General features: G+C 42.9%; 1 protein-coding gene and 1 pseudogene across 1 annotated transcript in view; both read right to left on the reverse strand.

Annotated features, from left to right (window-relative positions):
* Amd1 (adenosylmethionine decarboxylase 1) overlaps window positions 1-14246 on the reverse strand; it is a 530556-nt gene that overhangs the window by 359971 nt on the left and 156339 nt on the right. The gene's annotated exons all lie outside the window — the stretch shown is intronic.
* On the reverse strand, window positions 7205-8326 carry LOC143401868 (LIM domain-binding protein 1 pseudogene; annotated as a pseudogene).

Here is a 14246-nt window from a genome sequence, read left to right on the forward strand (position 1 = left end):
CTCTAGCCATCTAGGCAGCTGCTCCTGATTGGGGGCCATCCTGTGTCTGAGGCAGGAAGAGGGTTGTGGTCACCAAGAAGATGGAGAAGTTGTCACAGTCAGTCTACTCTAGGCTCCAACTTGTTATGAAAGGTGGAAAGTACATGTTAGTGTTCAAAATAGACTCTGGATAAAATCAGATGAGGCAAAATGAAATTGGTCATCCTTGCTAGTAACTGCCCAGCCTTTGAGGATGTTTGGAATAGACTACTGATACTGTTTTGGCCAAAGCTGGTGTCCATCATGACAAAGGCAATAATATTGAATTGGGCATAGTGTGCAGAAAATACCATGGAGTATATACCCTGGCTGCTACTAAACCAGTTGATTCTTAAATTATTAGAAGTAGGCCAGAGCAGACTGGAGAAAAAGTAAGCCATGCAATATTTTTCTCCAATCAGATTTTCTAGAGCTTGTTTTAAAAAGGTGTGTGTGTTAGTGGGGAGGGAGTGGGGGGGGGAGTAATATGGGCTGTTTGGTCTATACAGGAGGTGTTTGGGGCAAGTCTATCATCCTTTTTAGGGCATGGGATTTTCTAGAAGCATCTTTCTTGTGCTCTAGAACTTTGTGTTTCTCATAAAAAATAAAAAAGGCTACAAAATGGACGGATGTTCTTTAAAACAAGAAACTGACATTCACTAAAAGAAAACAGATGTACCCATAAAAAGCAAAGTGCTATAAATTGACTAAAATCAATTTTTTTTTCTTTTTTATGGTGCTGGGGATCAAACGCAGGGCCTTGTGCAAAGCCAAATTTAAAAACAAAACAAAACATGTTTTGAAGGTATCTGTAAGGGCCCACTAAGCACTATGGAGTGAAAAGATAGGCTCTATTTTAAGTGCTTTGCAGAAATTAGTTTTCATGTAATGCAGACACTATTGCTTCCCCAACTTACAGATGAGGAGACAGATGGACAGAAAGTAATTATTCGCCCAAGATCTTGCAACTTAAAGGTGACAGAGCTCCTTTTACACAAGGTTAAGCAGATAAAGAAGCTGTACAGTGCTGTAGGGAATGCAGAGCAGTGGTCCAGGCCCCGTCTCCAGGACAACTTCCAGCTCTAGGGTCTTGGGTATATTTGCAGAAATAGTCTGTGAATGTACTTCCTTTGGATGCAACAGATGTTCCTTGTCATTTTTAATGAAGAAAAATAAATAAGCAAAGATTAATTTTCCCATGTAGTTTGTATGTGAATGCCATAGTACCCAAGGAACCAGTGTTTTCATTTTGAGGGATGGAAACATATTCTAGAATTTTCTATCTTCTTTTTTGAAAAGAAGCCCATGAAAATCACTTGTTCTGATGCTTTCATTATCAACCATTTTTATAATCTAAATGACAAAAAAAAAAAGGTAGACAAGAATTCATTTTTCTGTGTTCATGAACTTATTTGGCAAAGATTTTTAAAAATGTATTTTGAAGTGCTGGAGATGGAACCTGGGGCCTCCAGCATGCTAGGCAAGTGCTCTACCATTGAGCTACATCCCCAGCCCAGCAAAGATTTTTGAGTGTTGATTTTGAACTAACCCCTTTGCTAGTGCTAAGGAACCCAGATGAAAGGAACAGCTTCCGTCCTGAGAGACGACTCGTTCTGGAGGAGCAAACATCACAAGCCCTGAATAGGACTGGGGTTATGAGACCCAGGAGAGGGCTACTCACCCAGACTACGTTCAGAGGGCAGCTTTCTGGAGGAGGGAGCCCTTCCTCTGTATCTGGGGACCAGTCAGAGCTGAGTGGGAAAGGAGAGAAGAGAAATCCAGGAAGAAGGCAAGGAACTTCAGACAGAAGAGCAAAGGCTCCAATGGGGAGAGAACATGTCTAGCTAGGCCTTGTTGGCAGTATGGCTGACATTCCTTGTGGGGAGTCTGGAGAGATGAGCAAGGATCTGAGGAGGTCAAGATAGAAGAATGAACAAGATACAGGTGGGTTGGAGAGGGCAGAATGGGGAAGTCACATTCACATGCTCTGATTGACCTGTTAGGTGTGGCATAGAGGGGAGAGTCATTCTGGGGGGCTAAGGGGATCCTAGGAGGAAGAACAGGTTGGAGAAGAAGAAGGTTGGCATCATTGGGGTGGTGAGGGATGAGTGGGAGGTGGCCGCTGGATAGGTAGGATGGATAGAGGAGGGAGTACTCCCCCAGGTCTGGACTCAAGAGTGCAGCGGGGCCAGGAGGTGCAGATCTGGGAGACTTGAGGAACAGAACCCTAGAGCAATGGCACTAAGGTGTGGTGGAGGGAGGAGGGGTCTTTGCAGAGACTTAGGAGCAGCCAGGGAGATGGATGACTAGGACCCTCAGGGAGAAGAGGAGGTGAAAAAGGCAGGAGAGGACAGTGGCCAGGAAAGAGCAGGACAGGAAACTGTCCCTTGACTGGAGATCTGTGCCTAGGAGAGCAGTTTCTGCAGAGGTAAGAGAGGGGGGTCAAGCTGAAGAAGGGCAGCCAGAGAGATTTGAAAATGGGGATCCAGGGAAAGTTGGGGACAAGTGGGTAGGAAGGTTCAAGCATCATGTTTTAAAAAAATCAAACAGCATAGCAGTAATGATAGAATATTAAAAGCATCTTGCTTTTTAAGGTAAGTTAGCAATAATGATAGCTAGTGTTTATTGGTTACTTACAGTAGGGTAGGCACTGTTCTAAGCTTAAAGCTATTATTTAATTTCAGCTTCTCAATAGTCCTTTGAGGCAGGTGCCAGAAATTTCCACTGAGTTGAGATGTTAAGTAACTTGCCTGAGGTCAGAATGGTTCTGGAGATTATCTGAGCTCAAGACCTTTTTTTTTTTTTTTTTAATATTTATTTTTTTTTAGTTATAGTTGGACGCAATACCTTTATTTTATTTATTTATTTTTATGTGGTGCTAAGGATAAAACTCTGGGCCTTACACATGCTAGGCATGCATTCTACCACTAAGCCACACCCCAAGCCCAAGAACTTTTGTTTTTATTGAAGGGAAGTAGCCATCAGAAAGGAAAAGTTCAAGAGTCTGTGAGAAGGAGGGAGACCTTTGGTGGAAGGAGGCAGGGAGAGCTCTGAGGAGTCCTTGAGAGGCCTTGGGATCTGGCCAAATGAAGCGATCAGCCTGGCTAGGAGGGCTGAGAGGTGGGGGAGGGTGGGGCCTGTTGGGATATTTGGTTTGGGGTTTGGGGAGCTAGCCAGGAGAGCAGGATTAAGTAGGAGCTGGGGAGTCTTAGGCTTGTATACTGCTTGGTTATTCTTACTACCAAGCCAAGGAGAAAAATTCAGTTCCATCTTGAATCTTCCATTTGACTCCATTTTGCTTTTAGACATATTAACCGTGTTTTTCACCCTTATGTAAGACAATTCTAGATCAATGAATATACCTCCTATGTCTTGAGACACCAGCAAAAAGCCTTTAAGAATCTTTTGGAATGTCACTTTAAATTCTGCTCTTGCTCCTAGGTGAAGCTTTCTCATGTATTTCTAAGAATTAGGCCATCAATGTTCTGCAAAATAAAATAAGAAACTGCCTTCCCAGGTCTCATCTGTATGGATGAGGTCTTGCACCACTTCACAGTTGCACTATGTATCTTATGATTTTCATTCCCAGAACTCTAAAAATACCACATATGTAGATTTATCAGAAAATCCATGCCGTAATTTATTTTTATGGGGTCTTTACAGCAAGTTTTTCTTTTTTCTAAAGGAGTTTAAATTGTGTAAGGAAGAACCATATTTTATACAGGCTACATATACAAGTTTAGTTCTTAAAACCCACCCAACATCTTCATATTGATTGACAGAATAGTTAGGCAGACTTTAATTTTCAATATGATTTGAATTTCAGCCTTGACATAGGCAGAAAGTTTGCCATTTATGTGTCAAAAATCTACAAAGAAATCATACTCAACTCTTATAGGAAATCAAATGAACACCCCCAATACTTCCTACCCCTGTGCCAAGTAGCTTTAGTTTCTATTACCTTTGTTTTGTTTCTCCATAAATTCTGTAGGTTCTGATTCACTGAAACTTACATTTACTTATTTGTAAATGCTGAATGCTGGTAGTACATAATTTATTGGGGCAGGGATACAGTTGACTAAGACAATTCCCGATTGCCAAGTTCCAGCTCAGGGGTCAGTTCTGAAGATTCTAGAAAAATGGTGCAGGTCTCCCCACTGTAAGAGTGCCTACAATAATATAAGAGTAGCTGGCATTTGTTGACTAGATGGCCTGCAGTTGTTCATGAATGAATGAGTGACTAAATTAAACCTAGTTGATGAATTAAAGAACTCCCAGTCTAGCACAAGTAACCCAAGGTCTTGCCAGGGAATAAGAATATCTTTTCTGTGAAATTCAATTCTATTGCCCTTTGAAAAGTTTCAGAACTTATTATTCTCTAAAGGGCACATTTATTGTTTTTTAAAATTTGTTCTAATTTATTATACATGAAAATAGAATGCATGTTGACACATCATACATAAATGGAGTACAACTTCTCACTCTCCTAGTTGTACACGATGTAGAATCACACTGGTCATGTTATCACATATGCATATAGGGTAACGTTTGATTCATTCTACTATCCCCATATCCCCTCCCCTCTCTTCACTCCCCTCTGCCTAATCCAAAGTAACTCTGTTCTTCCCTAGCCATGGCCCTTATTGTGAATTAGCATATGCATATCAGAGAAAACATTCAGCCTTTGGTATTTTGCGGATTGGCTTATTTCACTTAGCATGAAAATTCTCCACTTCACCCATTTACTTGCAAATGCCATAATTTCATTCCTTTAAGACTCAGTAATATTCCATTGTGTATATAGACCACAGTTTATTCATCTGTTGAAGGGCATCTAGTTGGGTTCCATAGTTTAGCTATTGTAAATTGAGCTGCTGTAAACATTAATGTGGCTGCATCACTGCAGTAGGCTGATTTTAAGTCCTTTTGGTTTAAACTGAGGAGTGGGATAGCTGGGTCAGATGGTGGTTCAATTCCAAGTTTTCTGAGGAATCACTATACTGCTTTCCATAGTGGTTGCACCAATTTGCAGTCTCACCAGCAATATATGAGTATACCTTTTCCCCACATCTTCGCCAACATTTATTAATGCTTGTATTTTTTATAATTGTGAAGGGCATATTTCTTTCTTGGCATGTCACTTAATATAATTATTTTTAATTCCGAAGTTATCCCTTGCGATTTTGGCCCTTCTGAGTATACTACTGTCCATACAGCTTCCAGAAACCACTGGGAAGCCATTGGCAACTACTTGGGAGGAATTTGAACAACTGGAGGCAAAAGAGAAATCATATCACAAAACTAAAGGAAAAGAGCTGGAAAAAAAGGAAGCGATTGACCTTGAGGGTTCTGCTGCTGCTGCTGAATAAATGTGCCCTCTGTGCTATGTAGCACCTGACACGTTTTTTTTATGTGAATGCCTTAGTATTATAGGACGATTATTCTCGTCTCCTGCATGCTATTTATGTGTCTTTCTAAAAATTTTGTAAGAAAGATTTAAACCATTGTTTTGTAAAAGTAAATGGAATAAAAACCAAGATGAGAATTCTCATTTTTAAAAACTGTTTTCTTTCTTTCTTTTTTGGTAACGGAGATTTTGAGACAGGGTCTCACTGAGTTGCCAAGTGCCTTGCTAAGTTACAGAGGCTAGCCTTGAACTATGATCCTCTTGTCTTGGCCTCCCTAGTTACTAGGATTACAGGCATCACCCCTGAGCCCAGATAAAAACTGCTTTCTTTTTTTTCTCAAACCCAAAAAGTCAGTTTATTGATTGATACCATACATGACTCAAATGGCAACCCCTCAAAAGGCATTACAGTTGGGGTGGGACATCCACCTTCCTCACCCTTTCCCTCCGCTCCTGACAGCACCCTCCCCGAAGTGCCAGTTGGAGTGGAGAAACAGGGCATGAAAACTCCCTAATCCAGAGGGAAGAGTGAGGGGAGAGGTGGCCCTGAAACTTCCTGGGACTGGCCACAGGAAAAGGCAGCAAAGCCAGGAGCTGGGTCTAGTCTCATGGGACCCTTGCCCTAATCCCCCACATGTCCAAGTGTGAATTGGAGCTGAGGATCCTGGAGGAGGAGGAGGTGTTGGGAGATGAAGACCCTCTACCCCAGCTGGTGGACAGAGGCCTATTTCTCCTTGGTGGGCCTAGAGCTGGGATAGTCTTAATGGCTCCTTCCCCTCTGAGTGGAGGCTAGGATGAGATATTCAGTCTGAGGGATCACAGGAAGAGAAGAGGGTTCTGGTAGAGAGTGGATGAGCCCCTCTCCCATCCCATGCCTGCCCAACAGAAACCAAAAAAAAAAAAAAAAAAAAAATACAGTGACAAAGAGCCTCCATACTCCCTGAGGGAGGGAGCTTCCCCTCCCCCCATCAAAATCAGCTGCTTTAGTGAAGGACTGGTAAAGAACATACCCACCATGGGAGGAGGGTGGGGCGGGATAGAGGTAGTCACCATCACTGTAGGGCAGGCTAGAGTCCTGGAGGATGGGGACACAGAGACAACAGAGGGGGTTGTCACAAAAGATGTGGCTATCAATACCCCACTCCCCCCATGGCATGCCCTCCCCAACTCCAGTCACCTAGAGGAAGAGGGAAAAGAGATGGCAAAGTGTCTCCTTGGTCTGAAGCTCTGTAGAAAAGTGGTATGCTTACCCCCACCCCTGCTCTCACCCCCACTGAGGCCCTAGGCTTTCCCATCTACCAAGAGGAGGGAGGTCACTGGACTTTAATAAGGGGAAGAGGAGGAACATGGGTGATTTTTAAAAAAAAAAACTTGCATTTTTAATGTTTTAAAAACCTTGGAGCTGGGATAAGTGGCAGAAGGGACAAGAAGCCCAGAGCTTTACCTTTCTAATACCAGCCACTTAGGGAAAGGGGTGTTTAACAAAACCCCATGACCTTAAGGTCTGTGGGTAGGACAACCCCAGGCTTGAAGGAGATAAGCCAGGAGAATGGGGAACCCAGAATTGGGGGTGAAGATGGAGGCGAATGCCCTGGGGGAGTGGTCAATACAGTTCTCAGAGGTCCAGGGGGCACATTAGGCATCCACATGAGTAACCCCTTCCCCCAAGAAGTTCTTCAGGGGCCAAACCCAGCCCAGGCCCACTGTGGGGCACATCCTGGCACCTTCCCCCAGCAAGTTCAGTTCCTCCATGAAGTGGGTGGATGAAGGCTGCCCATTTTAGATGCTCAGTCTCTTCTGCCTTCGGCTCCCTGGGGCTACAAGGGGCGGGGCAGGCAGGTAGGCAGAGCACTGGGTGGCCCTGGCAGGGCTTTTACTGGGAAACCTGTGTGCAGGGTTCTCTGATTTGCTTTCTTGGCTGAAGGAAGGCTTGCTGTTCCAAGGGCTGTTGGCGCCCAGGGCAGGAGAGTTGTTAAAGCTGACCTCGTCAGGTGCTGAGTTGTTTGTTTTTTTTTTGCCGTTGGCCGGGTCACACTAGGTGTTCTCCAGCTGGGTGTTGAGTCCTTGTCCCCGAACTCCCTGCCCATCAGAGTGGGTTCCCCCTCACCATCACATCCTGGCTGGAGAGGGCGAAGTTGCTGGCTGGGCTCTTCTCACTGTTGCTGCTGCTGGTGTTGGCCCCGCCCCCCCCCCCCCCCCCCCCGAACTCACGGTGCTGTCCCTGACATCTTCCGTTTCCGCCCGCCCGTTTGCTGGCTGTGGGGGTGCTGCCAAGCGCTGCCACTTCTGCCACTGCAGGTCTTGAGGCAGTGTTGGGAGCTGAGGCTGTAGGTCTTGTGGCGCGACCTGAGCTCCTGTATGAGCTCAAGTGTCACACATCCTACGCCGGGTGATATTTTTAGAAAGCTGATCCAAACTCTGGGGTCCTGGGCATGCATGGCAAGGATGCTTCGGAGGATGAGCTCTCGGTGCTGCCAGATGTTGAAGTGCCATGTCTTTATCCACGTCATGTCATCAAACATAAAATCCAGGTACCACCGGCCCCCCACACCCGCTGTATCTCTTTGGTCCACCCTCCAGGCAGAAAGCGATGGTCAACATGGCACCATCCTCAAAGAACTCGGTTGAGAAAGCATCCCACCAGAGGGCGGGACGAGCATCACACTCCTCTGTCCAGATCTGAAGCTGTTGGTGAAGCTCGAATATTCTGTAGTCAGTTTGGTTACCAGATGGTGCGTGCCTCCCGGTCCCAGGCTGCAGGTACGTAGGTGGGTCCGTGGGAGCTGGGCCCACATCCCGATCCAGCACCGGTCGGGATGAAAGGGAGCAACCAGAACAGCCACAGCCCACTGACTCCAGCTGAGTCACGGTGCCCGCTCCTCGCAGGGACAGGCCGGCCATCGCGCACGGCCCCCACTGCGCTCGCAGCCGGCTCTGCCTGGCCTCTGCCCTGTCAGGTGCAGAGCAGACCCAAAGGAAGCCAGGCAGGAAAGCGAGCTGCCTCTGCGTGTGTGCGTGCCCAGTGCGTGTCCTCGTAAAAATGCTTTCTTATTGCTGCAAATATTTTTCCCATATTTGTTTTTCTGTGTCATGAGAACCCTCACCCCCCATGCCATGCCCCCATGCAAGCTGGAAAGATATCACATATTCATATTCCCATTGGCACTAGTGCCCCCTTCTTCCCCATCTTCCCAGGGACTGTCATTTGGGAAGGGGACGTGGGAGAGTGTTTCTTTTTCCAAAGCCCTTTGAAGTTTCTATTTCTGATAATAATCTTTTCCCTCTTTTGAGGTCCATAACCCTAAGCACAAGTCTTTATAGGGGGCCATGGCCAGCATCTCACTGGGGGGTTCTTCTTCCTGCAGAGGATGGTTTAAGCTACCCGAGAACTTAGAGTCTAAGATAATTTAGTGAAGAACAAAAGACAAAGAGTCAGAAACATATTTATGAAAGTGGAGACCGGATACATCCAGTCCACACAAGAGCTGGAACTAGTCAAAGGAAAGATGGCTCCAGTGGTTTATTTAAAGGGGTACATCAAAGGCAGGGATAAAGTTTCAAGGGTGGAGTCTTGTTTCCTGATGTCTTACAGTCAAAAGGTTAATTGGCACCTTGACAGGTCACACCCATCTCAGGTGCTCTGCAGCTACAGCAGGCCACCCATCTGTGGGGGATCTTTGGCAGAGCTGAGAGGGAAGTTCTATTCCTGTGGGGATGCCACCAGCCGTTCCCAGTGCCAGACGTATCCCCTTACTACGCTAAGATGCGCAACACAGTTCACACAGAGCCCACAGATGACTCTCAACAAGTCCTATTTAGAAAAGTCCTGTCAAAAGATGTTTATCTTCATGATTAACCCTAAAAACTAGAGCTGTGAAAAAGATGTCTTGCTTTCCAGCCCCCTGAGCCAAGAGGTGAGAAGTGCAGACCAGTGTGCTAGTCTTTGGCTCAGTTAATGGACACACACCTGCCAGGGGCCAGGGGTTAGTTTTTTAGTCTGACCTTCTTATTTTTTCCAAATTTACTCAATTCTGTCTATAAGCCTCCTTCAGACAGAGAAGCTGAGGGATTTTTGTGCATTGTAAACTTTCCCAGTTAGCAGATCATCTTGGAAACTGACTTGAAATTCTGTCTGGATCTGTTGCCGATCTCAAATGTGTAGTAAGGATTCTTGTCTTTTTAAAATAATTTTGTTTTCCCAACTTCACTTAAAACCACAGTCTCTCCAAAACAGTTTAATATCTCAGTTATTTCAACTGCAAATTGTGTCTATTAGAAGCATGTGTTTCAGATTTACAAGTTTCCTGTAGGCATTGGGTTTTTCCTTACTATTGTTTTAATTTCATGTTTTTTTTTTTCTCCTTTGCTCTTGAAATTTTGCTCTTGGATATTATCTTGTGTCTTGTGCTGATGAAGTATAGGGATTATGTGCAGAGGCAAGTATAAGAGGGCAATTATATAGATGTTTTGAATTTAGAAAGCATTGCTAAGAGAAATAAAGGAGGCATTTGATCTGAATTATTTAGACTGTTTATATTAATTCTATTCCCTGCGTAATTGCTCTAGTTCTTTACTTGGTCTCTCCATTTCAAAATAATAAAAAACAGCAACAACAAAAAACCTTTTCTCTTTGTAAAACAAAACAAACCAAAAAGGAGGATGTGAGAAGCGAATAGGACAACATTTCTCTAGCCTCTCTCGTCTCTTATTTTTGTCTCATTTTCTTTTTTTCCCCTTCTTTCTCAGGCTATTTTTCTAATGTCATTTAATTGTTTTCCTCAAATATTTGTTATTTTCTTGAACTTGTGTTTTTTTTTTTTTCCATTTGTTTTCCAGTGCTCTCACAGTAAAAATACCACAGCCTGGGTGGCTGAAACAGAAATTTATTTCCACACAGTTTTAAAGGATGGAGAGAATATAAGTTCAAGGTCAAGATTCCTGTGGGGTTGGATTCCTTTGAGGCCTCTCTTTGGATGTAGGTGGCCACCCTATTGCTGCCTCTTCTCATGACTGGCCTTCAATGCATGCACATCCCCAGAGTCTCTCCCTCTTCTAACAAGGACACCAGTCTTATTGGATTATGGTATCACCTTAATGGCTACATTTTTACTTTAATCACTTCTTTAAAGATCTCATCTCCATTCAAAGAATTGGAATTTTAACATATGGATTTGGGGGCATTTCTTTGTATTTTGCTGTGCATTGTCTTATTCTGCCATACCGAATATCATAAATGGTTTAAAAACAGACATTTATTTCTGTTGTGGAGGGTATAGAAGTCCAAGGTCAAGGTACGGTAAGGTAGGCTTCATCACGAGACCCCTTCTCTTTTTTTATAGGTGGCTGCCACCTCACTGTGCATTCACATGGGCCCTTCTTTGTGTGCATGGGAGTTGGGGGTGGGGGGTAGGGGGAGAAGAAAGAGCAAGTGCAAGTTCTTTGGTGTTTCTTTTTTATAAGGACACTCATCCCATTATGACACCCATTCTTTTTTTAATATTTTTTTTAGTTATATATGGGCACAATATCTTTATTTATTTATTTTTATGTGATGCTGAAGATCGAACCCAGGGTCTCACAAGTGTGAGGCGAGCGCTCTACTGCTGAGCCATAATCCCAGCCCCGCTGAGATCTCTCATCATTTCATCTAACCTCAGTTATCTCTGAAAGGCCCCACCTCCAAATACCATCATATGGTCGCGGTGTAAGGCTTTAACACGTATTTTTGAGGGGGAAGTAAACATACAGACCTTATCATCCACTTAGGTATCTCTGTATCAGTCATTGTTCGGTGAGAAAAATAGGAATCATCTGAATACTTCAGGTATAGAGGAAGTTTATATAGGAGTCAGTTACAAAAGTATAGAGAGGTCTGAGGGCACAGAATGAGCAGAAGTTGCCCAGAGTTCAGGAAGCTGCTACCACAGTTGCACTAGGAGTCCTCAAGCTTGCACTTTTTGCTTCCACTGCCCATGTTGAAACCACATTTCTGCTGCTGACCAGAAACCCCAGAGCCCACTCACCCACTGATGGGTGACTACCGAAACTCATCAAGTCATACTTTCAGCCCGAATTGAGTTTTTTGATTAACTTAGGGAAAATTTACCCTTTATTCTGCTATTGACTCTTCTATCTATGATTATGGTTTATCTTTGTTCACTTGGATCATCTTTAATATGTTTTTTATTTGTTGTCTTTAGATATGCATGACAGTAGAATGTTTTGCCATATTAGACATACATGGAGTATAATTTATTCTAATCAGGATCCTATTCTTGTGATTGTACATGATGTGGCGTCACCCTGGTGGTGATTCAAATACAAGGATAGGAAAGTTACGTCCGATTCATTCTATTGTCCTTCCTATTCCCCTCCCCACTCCCTTCCTTTGGTTCCCCTTCATCTAATCCAGTGGACTTCTATTCTTCCCCTCCCCACCCTCCCTTGTTGTGAGTTAGTATCCACATATCAGAACACTCACCCTTTGTTTTTTTGGGGATTGGCTCATTTAGCTTATCATGATAGTCTCCAGTTCCATCCATTGACTGGCAAATGCCATAATTTCATTTTTCTTTATGACTGAGTAGTATATATGATATTTTCTTAATCCATTCATCTGTTGAAGGACACCTACATTGGTTCCATAGCTTGGTTATTGTGTATTTTAATATGTTTTAATGATTATATAAAACATAATAATAATATGTTTTAATATGTTTCCACAAAGGTCAGGCATATTTTTGGTTGGATTTATTCCAAGATATAAACTTCCTCAACAGGTGCCAAACTTTTAATAACAACATTTTCTAAATACATATGGTTAACATAAAGAAGTTTGTTTCATTTTTGTATGTTAATCTTATATCTAGCAACTTGATAAGTGTTTTTAATTGAAAAATATTTTTTAATTTAATGTCTTTTAATTTTAACAGTCAGCAAATATTCATTATGCAGAAGCCAAACATAATTTTCTGTTTGAGCATTTCTTAGTATGTGCAGCCTTTTGACTTTATACTTGGAAAATAGTGATGCTATAATCTGTAATAGCTGGAACTTAGCCATAGCACATCAGGTGTGTCTCTGTAAATATTTCAAGGAGTACTTTGCTTTAGCATTGGAAATTTCAGAGACTAGACCACAAAAAGTAGATAAACTTCAGGTTGACAACCTTGTTACTCAGACATATTTAACTGAGGTTAACTAACTTGACCTTGACAAGCAGTGAAGTATGTGAAGCAGTGAAGGCCTGGGATTTAAAAAGTCTGCCTTTAATCCTCTACAAAAGTAAATCAACCTCTCTTTACCTCTAGTCTTTTTATTTGAAAATTCAGGATCCTAATAAAATGTCTTTCATGGGAATGTGAAGATTACATGGAATAACATATTTACATCACTACATGGCTCTGCACAGAGCTGATATTCTCCAAACACTATTCTACCACCTTATCAGTGAGAGTATGATAGGTGTCCTCTGTCTAGTCTTGATCTTGGTCAATGAGCATTTGGAGCCCAGTCTGCTCAGCGTTCCACCATACAGTCACTCTCCTGCGTTGACTTTGCCTTTTTTGTACATTGATTCCTCCTTTGTGGACTTTGCAATTTATATATGCACTGATGTTACTTTGGGCCCATGAAAGCTGTAGGGAAGACTAACCATGAGGCTAATGAGGCATAAACTTCAGTTCCCTTCATTTGCATGGGCTCTTATGAGGGACCTTAGTAGTGGGTTCATTTGGGCATAAGTTGTTATAAAATTTATCAAAAGTAAGACATATTCATTGCAATCAGCTAAGACCACCGTCTTTGCCCATCTCTTTTCTCTTCTATCACATTTCCCCACCTCTCAGATGGCACCCAAGTGGCTTTATCATTTTTTTCCCTTTCTTGATTCTAAGTATGCATATATTTTTAAAGAGGGCTTTTGAAACTGTATAAATGTCATATCTCACAAATGCTGACTTTGCTTCCCTGAATAACTGTTAAAAAGGCATACTGTTCATATTCAATATATGTTCAGATTACATTCAATTCAATGATGAGTTTGGAGGGGGTTACTTGTCTTTTTTTGTTCCTATCAAAGACCATTCTAAAGGAAAAAGGTTCATTCTGTAAAATGATATATGTCAAGGTAAACTTAATAAATTCTTGTATATGGCAAAGAGGTATATTTTATTATATAAGATTACAAAAACTGAACATGGAAGCCAAAGTCTTTGCAAACTTCCCTCAGTGGAGTGTCTGGGAATTGTGGGTGTTTTGTTGTCTTATTTGAATTTGCCAGTAATCAAGTAATGGCTGTTATTTTTATCTCCAAAATCCACAATGCAACACTATTTTACAGGGAATGTCTAGTTATCTGAGTCAATTAGTTGTTAACACTCATTCCTCCTCTCTCTGAGCTCACCCACCCTGACAGGTACCAATCCTAGAGGTTTTCATGGATGTCCCAATAAGTAAGTCCTGAAAGTCTTACTTCACAAGGAGGAAAGGTTCAATGATAGGCTCTGCCCTTTACTTCTGAGTCTGGAATAAGGGCTACTAGCCAACATATCAGTGTGGGCTGTTCTCAGCTCACTTCTTTCCTGCCTCTTCCCAAACACCTCCCCAACCTATTTCTGAGGCAAGGCCCCTAAACCTTGCTTCTTCAATAGCTTTCTGAAGAGTACAAGTCCCATTGGTTGGAGACCTTTCATTCACTGGCAGTGGACATATCGGGAAGGCCTACACACCACATTAACACTCCTGGGGAGCAGAGAAGAGGTTGGGCAGGTGGAAGGCCCTACCTACACTGCAGGGGTGAGGCTTTGGGGGTCTCTGCAGG

Source organism: Callospermophilus lateralis, chromosome 6, assembly GCF_048772815.1.
Source record: "Callospermophilus lateralis isolate mCalLat2 chromosome 6, mCalLat2.hap1, whole genome shotgun sequence".
NCBI classification, from domain to species: domain Eukaryota; kingdom Metazoa; phylum Chordata; class Mammalia; order Rodentia; family Sciuridae; genus Callospermophilus; species Callospermophilus lateralis.